General features: G+C 41.2%; 1 protein-coding gene across 11 annotated transcripts in view; it reads right to left on the reverse strand.

The window, feature by feature from the left end:
- SEMA5A (semaphorin 5A) overlaps positions 1–14,038 on the reverse strand; it is a 339,730-nt gene that overhangs the window by 135,682 nt on the left and 190,010 nt on the right. The gene's annotated exons all lie outside the window — the stretch shown is intronic.

A 14,038-nucleotide genomic window follows, 5' to 3' on the forward strand; every position in this document is an offset into this window, starting at 1 on the left:
GCAAGCCGGCATTTTCATGCAGTAGCCCAAACCCTGTCAGACAGCTCTTATCCAAAGAGGACCCAGTTCCCAGCTTACGTGAGCTCTGGTGTCACTTCCCTCTCTGTCGTGCTGAGAGTATCCAGGGAAGTTTTTTTGACAGCAATGGTCATCAGCTGCCCAGGATATTTGAAGCTGAGCAGATACGATAGTGTTCTCAGTCCTCCCTGTAACTTTCATTCGTTATCATACTTAGCACTTACTTGAGTCTGTACTATCTCCCACTTTCCTCACACTCAGATCTGCACAGATGTTTTGCTGGAAGATAGAGACCAAATAATTTTGAGAAGAACCTGTTGGTATAGTGAATTCTCAGAAGTTGCATAGTACCACTGCATTTGTGTCTTCAAAACAAACAAACAAAACCAAAACAAACAAAAAAAAGGCAAAATAGATTGACAAGACTTGTGAGAACAATAAAGGTAAAATTGGATTGACAATATACAAAGAGCTAAACTATTAGTAATGTTTTCCCTATTAGAACCTCATATCTTCTTTCCTTATGTGTGTAAAACTTCCATTACAATAGGAATTTTGCTTCAAAGACTTCAAAAACCTTCCAACTTCATTATTAGAGTTTATAGATTTGTAACTTATCATAGTTGCTCATGAGCTCTTGTTCTTTAAATATAGTATCTAATGCTGTTATGCATTTGCACACTAAACATTGAAATTGGAGAAAGCTGGAAAAAAAAAGACCTCACTTTTTAACTTTGTTAATCTTTTTTTTTCCTCTAAGAATGTACATGTTTGCTGAATAGGTAGCATGGTAGAACAATATAGAAGATTTAATTACAAGTGTTAAGGCTAAGATATCAAAAATATGTTGCTAAAAATCAGAAACCTAGCTGCAGAGCCAAAACACAACTGGACATGTGGAGAAAAATAAAACCTTCACGAACTTCAGGAATAAAAATACATTAAATGCACTCAGAATGTTTTAGGGTTCCTGAAAAATCCATGTATCTCTTTCAAGAGACAATATTTTAAAGTTGTGCTAATAATCATAACACATGTATAAATAAAAACTAGTACTCCTATTCCATGCATTCAAAACTGAGAAACAATACATACATCTTCAAACACCTATGCATATACTTTACTGATTATGAACTCATGAAAATGTGGCCCGCTGTTGAAACTTGTGAAAATTGTTTTCATTTGCATGAAATGTAATAACCTCAGACCTACTTCAGGGAATTCTGTGGATATGGAGGGATTATCATGTCAGACTTTATTTCATTTTCTCTTTGGGAAAAGTGAACTGAATCACTTCAAAGCTTCAAAGGAAAAAGGAGATTTCTGTCTAGGAAAAATTAGTTCACATGTTTCCAAATACTGTGCTGTAAACTCCTGTTTGTTGACATGGAGGAATTCCCATAAAAGTTTTTAATGTAGAAAATGAAGTGACTCTCTTGTTTCCTGCTGAATTTGCAAATAGTTCTGGAAGGATAAGCACATCTCATTTCTGAATTATCAGATCACCAGAACAAGTGCAAGGATTCTGGTATGTGACAGAATACACCTAGTATGGATCAGTATGAAAATGTCAATCTGTAATAGTGTCACAAGTATTGTATATGACCTTCATGAATTTTTACATATTCAATTTATGGATGCACGAGGCTGCCTAGACTCTCCCAAATTAAATGGAAGCAATGGAATGAGGAAAGCAAGAAAATGAATTTGTCAGCACCACACAACATAGATCTTCAGCATATAACAGGGAACAGTGCTACACACGTAAACAAGTCCATGCTCTAAAAGCACAAGGTGCCTATTTATTGCTGCCTCTGGGCAAACATGCTGTAGTGTGCTATTTCTGATGTCTGCTTACTCAACACAAAGTCTGGGAATCTCTACGGCTTCTTTCATAAGCCAGCGTGACTGTCCTGCAAAGACATTTTCCCACAAACTCTTCTAAGTTAATACAAAAAAGATAACTGAACCATATGAAGTCCAGATAGTGCTTCTATCTGAAATACTCCAATTGTCTTTCTAATGTTTGGAGACAAACCTACTTTTTCCAGGGAGCATGGTGGCTGTTCTTAACATGCACTTACTAGGAAGAGACAATGGTTCCCTTTAGATTATTTTCCCTTTCCACCAGCCCAGGGAACTCGGAGACCAAAGAGACCAAGCCCATGCTTACTGCCAGAGCAGACACATGGTGATGCCATCTGACAGCGCCAAATGCTTCCATAGGAACTGGTGGTAGCTCTGCCAAGTAGCACTTGCTCATGCTGCAGTCCAGAGAATGGCATTCTTGCAGCATGAAAGCAAGGGTGTGCTGCATAAAGACAGACACAGGATCTGGGAGTGTAAAGCTGATTAGGAATGGGATGAGGCACTCTGGAGGGCAGAAGAAGCCAAAATGGTGCAGCGCCACCTGTACTGTCACATGCTACCTGTGTATAAAGCAAACTTCTCCCTGAGTCACACTCAGGTTTCCACTGGGCAAGTAGTAATCGAAGTGGTCCAAAACAAGGCTGGGAACTGAACAAACAAGCAATATGGATGACCAAAGGTGTTGTGCATAAGCTTATTTCCTGGACCTTTTTTATTAAGTGGTGTAGGTGTAGTCTGAGTGAGTGAAAGGATGAAGGGAACTGTACAGAAACTTTGTCTGGGAAGAGCAAAGGGAAACAGGAGCCTGAGAGAGTTTTATGAGAGCATCTGAGGAAGTTCTGGCCTCTTCTCACTTCCTGAGCTCTGAAGCAAAAAAGTTTGCTTCTGTTTTTTATAAAACTCCACATCGTCTGAAGTAGACTAATATGACTTAATTTACCTAGTTAGTGGATGCTACAGTTTCCAGAGTAAACCAAGTAACAGGGAATGATCTGTCTGTCTTTCTGGAGGTAACAGCAATTAATCTTAAGAATTATAACATCCAAACCTTACTCTGAGCATGAACGAGCTGTGATTTCCACTGACTGTCATCTGACCACTCACATTTCATGTGCAATGCATTCAGAGTCAATGCAATGCAATACAACCCAGTCAAAAGTGAAATTAACCCCAGAAATGTAAAAACTGAAATTAGAAGTTTGACAGATCTAGACACAGATCAGACTATATATATATACACAAAATAAGACACACACACAGATTTATGCGTGTATAATAGATTCAAAATCTTAGCAGTCTAGATGACGGTCTAATGCTGAATGAGATCTGTCTGGAGCTTGTTCATTCACCTCACCATGTCAATGAATCACACCCTCATACTGTTGGCCTCTGAAGACCCATTTGTTCCAAGTATTTGTATTCAGCAAAATATTTAATGGCATTAAATTCTAGGAGGATGCCTTTGATTTTTTTTTTTTTTTTTTTAAATAAGGTTCAACCTCCATCTAGAAATGCTTTCCAAAAGTGAAATTTAAAATAGTGGAAAAAATGTAAGTTCCAAATGTGCCAGCCTATTTTATTTTCTTTCACCTTACTGACATAATTAACAAAGTCCATTTCCTATTTACATTTTGCCATCCCCATATATTCATTACTTATATTCATTTACTGCAGCTGTTGAGAAACAGTATAGATCTTGCACAAAGCTGACCAAGATATCACTGCTCACCAATATTTAAAGAAAAATCTTAATCATAGAGTAAAATTTTCCTACTGCATTAAACATCTTAAAAGTAATATACAACTTGTAGTCATCATAGCTATATCCATCCTCCATCCTGAACTGTGAAACGTTAAGTCCTGGTATAAAACTGGTGTAAATAATTCTTTATTATTTTTCCTCTGTGTTTCATAATTATGTAGGACACATACTTAAAATGCTAGTCTGTCAGAGCATAGCTGGTTACCAGTCTATTTTGACTACTATTTCTTCTGCAATGCCTCAGCTCTCCATCATTTCTTTCACTTTTTATTTTGCTAAATTGAAGATTTTATGGATAAGGAAGAGCAAGAACTTCAAAACACACTTAAAACTGTGTATGCCTGACATTTTTTTCAAGCTTCTCTTATATTGCTGATAGATTTTATAATACAATTCAATATAATCATAAAAGTGAATGCACTCATTAGGTACTGCATTTTATGGATGTTCTCTAATAAATTCTGAAAAGCAATTATTTCATTTCTGAAAAAACATTTTGAAATATGATATTTTAGAATTCCTTGGTTTATTGCCTGTTGTTTATTTTAAATAATTGTCCTTCATTTTCAAGGTAAAGTATTCTTACCTAGCATAATATTTGGCAATTTATTATACAATTTTACTGATGTAAATTTGCCAGTGACAAACTTAGTCACAGAAAACATTCTCTAGTAGATAGATAAGAAAGACAGAAGGGTGATTGTAATAGGAAATTCCCTTCTGAAAGGAACAGAGGGCCCAATATGCAGGGTTGACCCTCATCTTAGGGAAGTCTGTAGTCTACCTGGAGCCCGGATCAAGGATATTGCTAGAGAGCTCCCCAGACTGGTGCACCCGACAGACTACTACCCGCTGCTGGTCTTCCAGACAGATGGGGAGGAAGTTGCTTCCCGTAGTCTGAGGGGAATGAAGAATGACTTCAAGGTCTTGGGAAGGATGGTGAAAGATTCAGGGGCTCAAGTGATCTTCTCTTCACTCCTTCCCTCTTCAAGTGACGATGTGGGGTGGAATGGGAAAATTCAATCTCTAAATGGTTGGCTCCAAGACTGGTGCTACAGGCAGGGCTTTGGTTTTTTTGATAATGGCTGGTTTTATAAGACTCCAGTCCGGACAGTGTTACGCGGGAAAGGCTTATCTCGCAGAGGCAAAAGGATGCTGGGGCAGGAATTAGCTGGGCTCATTTGGAGAGCTTTAAACTAGGCTCGAAGGGGGATGGGGTTGTAGTTGGGCTTGCCCCAGTGGGGCAGCATTCTAAAACAGATGAGGACCGGGTGGCCTCCTGTGCCCCTAGGGAGAAATTGGTGTGCTCTGCTCGCTCCCTGAAATGCCTGTACACCAATGCGCGCAGCATGGGGAATAAGCAGGAGGAGTTAGAATCCTATGTTCGGTCGGGAGATTATGATCTGGTGGCAATTACAGAAACATGGTGGGACAGTTCACATGACTGGAATGTGGTCATGGATGGCTACGCCCTTTTCAGGAAAGACAGGCCAGCCAGGCGTGGTGGTGGAGTTGCTCTCTATGTGAGAGAGCAACTGCAATGTACTAAATTCTGCCCAGGAGCGGATGAGGAACGAGTTGAGAGTGTATGGGTCAGGATCAAGGGACAGGCTGGCAGGGGTGATACTGTTGTAGGTGTCTATTACAGGCCACCAGATCAGACTGAGGAAGTTGATGAGGCCTTCTATGCGCAGCTGAGAGTGGCCTCACAGTCACAGGCCCTGGTTGTTGTGGGTGATTTTAACTTCCCTGATGTTTGCTGGAAGGACCATTCAGCCAGCCAGCCACAGTCCAGGAGGTTCCTCCAGTGCATTGATGATAACTTCCTCATGCAGATGGTGGAGGAGCCCACCAGGAGAGGTGCACTGCTGGATCTCATCCTCACTAACAAAGAGGGTCTGGTCAAAGCAGTAAAGGTCGAGGGCTGCCTGGGTTGCAGTGACCATGAGATGGTGGAGTTCAGCATCTCGTGTGGCAGGAACAGAATAGCAAGTAGAATTGCAACCCTGGACTTTGGCAGGGCTAATTTCGGCCTATTCAAGCAATTGCTGGGGGAAATCCCATGGGCAAGACTGCTTGAAGGAAAAGGGGCCCAAGAGAGCTGGATTGCATTCAGAGATTGCTTCTTCCATGCTCAGGATCAGAGCATCCCCACACGCAGGAAGTCGAGGAAGGGAGCCAGAAGGCCTGCGTGGTTGAATAGGGATCTGTTGGGTAAGCTCAAGCAGAAGAGGCGAGTTTACAGGTCATGGAAGCAGGGACTGGCCACTTGGGAGGAATATAAGGCTGCTGTTAGAGGATGCAGGAAGGCAGCTAGGGTAGCCAAGGCCTCCTTAGAATTACAGCTGGCGAGAGGGGTCAAGGACAGCAAGAAGAACTTTTTCAAATACATAGCAGATAAAACTAATACCAGAGGCAATGTAGGCCCACTGATGAATGAGGTGGGTGCCCTGGTGGCAGAAGACACAGAGAAGGCAGAATTGCTGAATGCCGCCTTTGTCTCTGTCTACTCCGTTGGAGGCTGTCCTGGGGAACCCTGTACCCCTGAGACCCCGGATGAAGCCAGGTTAATGGAGGAGTTTGCTTTAGTCGATGAGGACTGGGTTAGGGAACAATTAAGTAGTCTGGACGTCCATAAATCCATGGGTCCAGATGGAATGCATCCGCGGGTGCTGAGGGAGCTGGCTGAAGTCATTGCTAGACCGCTCTCCATCATTTTTGCCAAGTCTTGGGAAACGGGAGAGGTGCCCGAGGATTGGAGGAAAGCAAATGTCACTCCAGTCTTTAAAAAGGGCAAGAAGGAGGACCCGGGTAATTATAGACCGGTCAGCCTCACCTCTGTCCCTGGGAAAGTAATGGAACAGCTTATCCTTGGTGCCATCTCAAGGCACATCAGGGATAAGAGGGTCATTAGGGGCAGTCAGCATGGCTTTACCAAGGGTAAGTCATGCTTGACCAACCTCATAGCCTTTTATGAGAATGTAACAAGGTGGATGGATGATGGCAGAGCGGTGGATGTGGTCTACCTTGACTTCAGTAAAGCCTTTGACACAGTCCCTCACAGCATCCTCACAGTTAAGTTGAGGAGGTGTGGTGTAGACAATAGAGTAGTGAGGTGGGTTGCAAACTGGCTTAAAGAGAGAAGCCAGAGAGTGGTGGTCAATGGTGCGGAGTCCAGTTGGAGGCCAGTATCTAGTGGAGTGCCTCAGGGGTCAGTACTGGGGCCAATATTATTCAATATATTCATTAATGATTTAGACGAGGGAATTGAGTGTACTATTGGCAAGTTTGCTGATGACACTAAGCTGGGAGGAGTGGCTGACACGCCAGAAGGCTGTGTCACCATCCAGCGGGACCTGGACAGGCTGGAGAGTTGGGCGGGGGATAACCTGATGGAATTTAACAAGGGAAAGTGTAGAGTCCTGCATCTGGGCAGGAACAACCCCAAGTTCCAGTATAGGTTGGGGCATGACCTATTAGAGAGCAGTGTAGGGGAAAGGGACCTGGGGGTCCTGGTGGACAACAGGATGACCATGAGCCAGCACTGTGCCCTTGTGGCCAGGAAGGCCAATGGCATCCTCGGGTGTATTACAAGGGGGGTGGTCAGTAGATCGAGAGAGGTCCTCCTTCCCCTCTACTCCGCCCTGGTGAGACCCCATCTGGAATATTGTGTCCAGTTCTGGGCCCCTCAGTTCAAGAAGGACAGGGAACTGCTGGAGAGGGTCCAGCGTAGGGCAACAAAGATGATTAAGGGAGTGGAGCATCTCCCTTATGAAGAAAGGCTGAGGGAGCTGGGGCTCTTTAGTTTGGAGAAGAGGAGACTGAAGGGTGACCTTATTAATGTTTATAAATATATAAAGGGTGAGTGCCACGAGGACGGAGTCAGGCTCTTCTCAGTGGCAAACAATGATAGGACAAGGGGCAATGGGATCAAGCTGGAACACAAGAGGTTCCACTTAAATTTGAGAAAGAACTTCTTCTCAGTGAGGGTAACAGAGCACTGGAACAGGCTACCCAGGGAGGTTGTGGAGTCTCCTTCCCTGGAGACATTCAAAGCCCGCCTGGACACATTCCTGTGCGACCTCACCTAGGCGTTCCTGCTCCAGCAGGGGGATTGGACTAGATGATCTTTTGAGGTCCCTTCCAATCCCAAACATACTGTGATACTGTGATACTGTGATTACCTGCATAAGTCCTTGAGAGTGTCATCTGAAGTACAGTGGATTTTGCATCACATATCTTCACTGGATAGAGACCTTGAATAGCATTATATTGGGAGAAAGGTGAGGATCATAAATATAGAAGACTACCTTAATTCACTCAAAACCTCTAGAGGTTTGGGCTATAAGGATCTATCCAAAGATCTGGAAGTTTGCATGATCACTTAAAACTCTGAATCCAGAATTCCCCATACATGAGAAAAAAACCCAAACCAACCAAACAAAGAAAAACCAGCTTGTTTTCAGCAGATTTTGCCAAACAGCAGGTATGCTATGGAAAGAAAAAGCAACTATGATGGCTTACCCATTTCTCTCCAAACATTTGGGCTGCCATTTATTTTCTTTTCTCTGATCTAGTTTTGCAGGGAGGGAGACGATCAAGGGGCACTTCCTGCAGACCCAGACCTCTTTTCTCTATTTTATTTTGTTTTATTTCTTTTCTATTTTTAAAATTTTTATATCAGAAAATAAAAGAGTCCAACCCCTTTCCCTTTCACCTTAAGGCTTGGTATACCTGCTACTGAAACTCTTGTCTCTGCCTCCAACAGTTCTGTCCTCCTCCCTTCTTTGGTGAATGCTGTTTCTCATGTGTTCATGCTCCCTGAAATGGGAAATTTTCTAGCCCCTCAACCCTGGGTGAGATGTATTTCAGTTCTAAGTTCTTTCACTCTCTCTGGTTCACTGTGTATTACAGTTTTCTGCACTAATGAGTGATGCTCCTGTCACACCTCTCTGCAGCTGGACACAGATGATCTGCTTGCAGGGGTCCTTTTCTCCTTCCTTGTTCAGCCTTTCCAACTGTCACCTGACATGAGGAGCCTAGATGAGACATAAAAGCACAGGCTCTGTCCTCAGTAGCCTCCTAGTGGAAGCTGGTCCTTCCTGTTTTACCTAGGGTAGATAAGAAGAAAAAAAATCCCAGCTTCATGGATAGTGCTGCCTGTCTCCACCATTTTTGATGGGTGAAGGACTGCTGTGAAGGTGTTTTGTAACAACAGTCTGGCACTGGAGAAAAGGAGTCAGAGGAGGCACCTCCATCTCACATCAACTTACTGCTCTCCTACTCTGTCTCTGCCATCTAGGAGAAGATGTACAGCTTTGAAAGGAAAAAACAGCACAACTGCTCAATTTTTTCCTCTGGTAGTAGCTCCAGTGAAGAAGCCTAAGGATGGGTTTCAAAACCAGCAGTCATTTCCCTCACATTGTAGGATACTGGCAAAAAGGATGATACATGCAAAAAAACCTCACAGGTATACCACCAAAGGAAAGTAATTATTTATCTTCTTGCAAAATAAGCAACAACTGCTAGCATCTATTTTGTATATTTTCAGTCAGGTCTTTTATCTGAAAGCTGAAGACCAAATTGCATGTAGAAGAACACAATGGTTTTGAGTTACATGAAATATTACATAATAAAAAAAGCTTGCACTAGGTAATTACAAGGCTTTCCATTAAAAAACAGAAAAATGAAAGGATAACCCTGAATTATTATAGCCACTTCCATTAATCCTTAAAAGCAAAACTGAAAGGATTAATTTTTTGTTCTTAGTTCATGATTTCTCTCCACATATCCTACTAAGCAGCAAGAGTTATAATAAAAGTCTGCTAACAAACAACAACAGTAATGGATCCAGAGCTGTATTAAACCCCTGCTAACCAAACCACCCGAGTAAGAGTTATACTTTTGTTACTTGTGATGACTAAAAGTACCTACTCTAGATTAATAAGGTTTTTATTAAGCAAAATGTTTTTTAAGGAAGTGACCTCAGAAGAACTACTTTAAGAGTATCTAATAACCGAATGCTATAAGCAGAAAGAGGAAAAAGTGAAAATATTATGTCTAGCAGCAGAGCAGAGAAATCCAAACATTCCTATACTGTTCTCAGCTGGAAAGGCATCTAATCTGTACAGGATTTCAGCCCCCTCCCCCCTTGTTTTGGAGCTACATCTGATATAAGATTACATTTTAATCATCTATGGCAGGAATAGTTACATTTATACAGGCCTAAAATACATTTGGCCCTTTGAAGGCAACGGCGAGGCTGATGTGGCCCCAGGTGAAGATGAGTTTGACAGCCCTGATCTATAGTTTGCCCAGTGATGAAGTGTCTTGACATTTAGAATAAAGGTTTTATTTATTTAACATGTTCCAATATAATCTATCATTGTGTGTCATGGATAAAGAAAAAATTACAACGTATTTCAAGACAGATAGAGACCCAAGCAACTGTAAGCAAAGGTCCTTGGCAAATTATGGAACCAAATGTCCCAGTGTTTCTCCAAGTGATGAAACAGAAAGGTATTGATTGGGATTTCAATTGTTTCTTTCATCTGATTTGCCCTTTCATTGGCTAAATAAAGCAAACAGACATTGTAGACTAAGGCAAACTTGCACACCGAGGCATCAGAACAAACATTTACCGATTTGAGGAGGTGAGTCGAAAGGAGAAATACTTTTACTGACTGTAAATGTTGGACTACAGAAAAAGTTTCTACGTCTAAGTAGCGAAGGCTTTTCCTTGCCTGTCTGGACCCACTGCAGCTGTGGAATACAAATACAAGTATTCCCTTTACCTCCGTCCCCTAGAGCAAATGGTGATGAAATCTGGCCCTACTGTACTATGGAGACCAACTCTAAAGCAAAGTCCAGTTAGAAGCACACTACAAAAGTCAACTCTGGATATGATTTAAAGTCTATGTCATACTGAGAGTTTAAAGAGACTCAAATTAACAGCATGCCAGCTGTAAATCAAAGTGTAATTTTTCTTAATGAAAAAAATAATTTATTTGCTATCATTTAATAATGTCCAGAGCAGACTGCTAAGGCAGAATACTCTTTTTATGAAATACTACAAAAGTAATTTTGAAACATTCTAGCAACATGCTGCCCTTTACTGACTTGAGAAGTTGGCTGAAGCTCAAGGTCTTGCTGATTGCTTTGGTCAGGAGAAGAAATCAATGGAAGACCTGTCTGTTTTAGACATAATCTTTAATGTGTGTTTTATTACCTCAAATCATTTCTCTCAGGCATCAAAGTACGTGAACAGAGACTCAGAGAGAAAGAAAGAGTAGGTAGCAGAACAACACATCTTGAAGAGTAAGTTGCTGGTAAGCAGCCTTTCTGCCTTCTTAATTTGTTTGTGCATATATTCATGTCAGTAACTTCAGGCATTACTTTTTTCACTACATGAGAAAAGGGAGGGCCAAAACATTACATCATGAAGGATAGGTAGGTTCTCTGGTTCACATGTTGAGTTTTACTACCCTGCAGCAAGCCAGGGAGTTGGATGAGGACAGCACTGTTTTGCAGCAGTTGTTAACTCCTCTGGGTGATCATGTTCCTCTTGACTGAGAATAATGACAGTTACGGGGTACTGACAGATTTGGCAAGAAAGGTGAGAATAACAGGGGGTCTGTCACCTCACTGTCAGCTGATAAATTCTTTGTGAGTGACCTAACCTGTAGAACTGTTGAACTATGGTGAATGCTCAGGTCATAGCACTAAGGTAGCCTGGTTTTCAACAGCATCTCTTCATGGAAACAAGCAGAATCTCTGCATGATGATGACTGTGGTCAAAAACCTGCTCACTCCATCTAGGCCAGTTGCATTTAATGTTGTCTATAGGAGCACCAGGAAGACAGAAATAGGTTTCATAAGCAGAGCATTAATTTTGTTTTGTAGAAGAGGAGCGAAGTACTGAGGTAAAAAGTTATAACTGATCATTGTATTCAGAGATAATTAAGAGCTGAATAGATTACTACTCTTAATGTTAAAAGAGAGTAAGTTCAGTAACTACCTAAAGATGCTTCTTTCCTCTACCACTGTAGAAGACATGACTGTTTACACTCTAAAATTTTCCAAAATAGGAAAAACTTTTAGGAAGTGGGCAGATACATGTAACATTTGGCCAACTGTTCTTTCTGCCAATAAAATTGTCAAAACAGACAAAATTTAGGGGAGTTAAATCGCAGATGTTGCCAACAGATTGTCTAGTGGGTGAACAAACAGCATATTCAGAGACGGTCTAAGACGGCTCCACAATAACTAGCACCAGTTATCAACAGGATTGCTGTGTTGGCAGTGTTGTGTTGCCCATCTACCTTTTTGGATCAGTGCTTGCTCAAGATCTTTGTGCTTCACATACTGTGTGTTCTTCAACTTTCTTTTTTCCTTTCAGTTATACACTCACAGTATAATATTGTAGCTTACTTTTACACATATCCTGAATAATTCATATTTTTAACCAAGCTATCCCAACTCATCATCACCCCAGCTAACTGAGTGTTGAATGTATCAAGAAAACAATAATACAGAAATGAAAGTTCATTGATTTCTCCATACTTTGCCAGGGTTAAGCACCTGATCAGAATGATGCTCAGTAACATACGCTGAAAATAACTGCTAACATATCTATTCAGCTGATGGAGATTTCTTCCAGATCTGTAGAGCCCCCAGCAGAAGGCAGGACCTGATAATTAATACATGACTCTGGCTGAACCAGAATGAACAGAGAAGTTCAACAGGCCATCAACTTAAATATATTTTATTTATTATCTCTATGATTCCAGAAGCTGCAATCACAGCATGGTAATATGGGATCTCATCTGACCCACATGACATATCAGTTCCATTTTCCCCTCCCACACTGTGATTACACACCTTTTGACCATTAAGACTGCAAAAAAGGTTCCTTCTGCAATGAAGATTCAGAGCTTCCCATGTCAAGATCACCACAAGTTACAATGAACACTGACAGTAGAACACCAAAGCATAAGGCATGTCCCTTTGGCCTAACTGATGGCACTGACGACCCATGAATTCACTGAGAAGTGTGCCAGCCATTAGAATCAACAAGGTGTTTATCGCATAGCAATAACACGTGGACCAAGATAATCAGCTATGTTTTAGAGTATTGTCATTGCCCCCCAAGATGGTTTGAATTTGTTCAACATGATTTACAGAGTAGAAAAATCTAAGTGAAAAAAAAAACCACATTGTGCCTCTGAGGTAAACCTGGATGTAAAAGAAAAGTTTCCTTTACATTGGAAACATTCAGACCTGTGCATGTGCATGCACACCTTAAGCAAGGCTGAATTACAGGAACTGTCAGCTACTGTTGCTGAACAGATATTGACTAGAAAGCTTCCATTCCAGTTGATGCCTTACATTTTTTGCAGGATTACCTGTGTTACTTTCTCACTGAAAGCAGCAAAATCTTCACTTCCATCCAAGCGCTGAAAAACTAATGCAATTTCTTGGCACTGAGTCACATATGAGCAGGCAAATTGACATAAAAGCAGAAGAATCCACAACTCCAGCAGATGAATCCCCAACTCTTAGCTACCCCAAAAGACATTCCCCTCCCTTTCATGTAGTTAACCGGGCTGCTTCCAGCCTTTTATTGGATTTGCTTGAACAGGCTACAACTACAAAACTCATCTTGTTCTTCCTCCCCAAAGATAAAAGTCACACTTTCCTGGTAACTTAGTTCTAAACAGTTTTGAGGCAGAAGAATGAGCTCAGAGAATGTTTAAGTGCAGCTGAAGCCTTAAATAGACAAAATGTAAATACAGTGACTCTAATTAGAGAAGTCTGAGGGGGAATTGTAGTCTGCCCTTCGGAATAAAACTTATCCAGTTAAACTGAAAATTCAGTGTGAAGATTTTTTTTTCCTTTTGACAGAAGGACCCAGGTGTGGCACAGGAATTAGTTCCAATACCATGGCTGTGTGGACTAAAGGTGACTGAAAAGGGATATCTGTTTGAGTTCATTTTTCCTCTCACATTTCTTTTGCACTGCTATAATTCTGTTAAGTTTCATACAGTTTGGTTTTGTTTTGTTAATTAATATTCTAAAATCAGCTGACCTTCAGAGAAGGTCACAAATTTCTCCAAGCTACCTCTGACGGCTTCTTTGTACAAGGAAAACACAACAAGCAAATATGCACAATTCAGCATTCAGATTATACAAGACCTGAAATATTAAAAATAAAGTCTGTCACTTTCAGATGACCTAATGTTTTGAAGCTAGAAGGATTTATATTTGTACTTAATTTCAAACATGAGAATAATCCCATCATAATACGAAACGCACTGTGAGAATATTGACTGGTGTGTCATGTAGACTGCACTATGAAAAGATGGTTTTTTTTTCTACTTGGACAAGCAT

Source organism: Patagioenas fasciata, chromosome 2 (assembly GCF_037038585.1).
Source record: "Patagioenas fasciata isolate bPatFas1 chromosome 2, bPatFas1.hap1, whole genome shotgun sequence".
NCBI lineage: Eukaryota > Metazoa > Chordata > Aves > Columbiformes > Columbidae > Patagioenas > Patagioenas fasciata.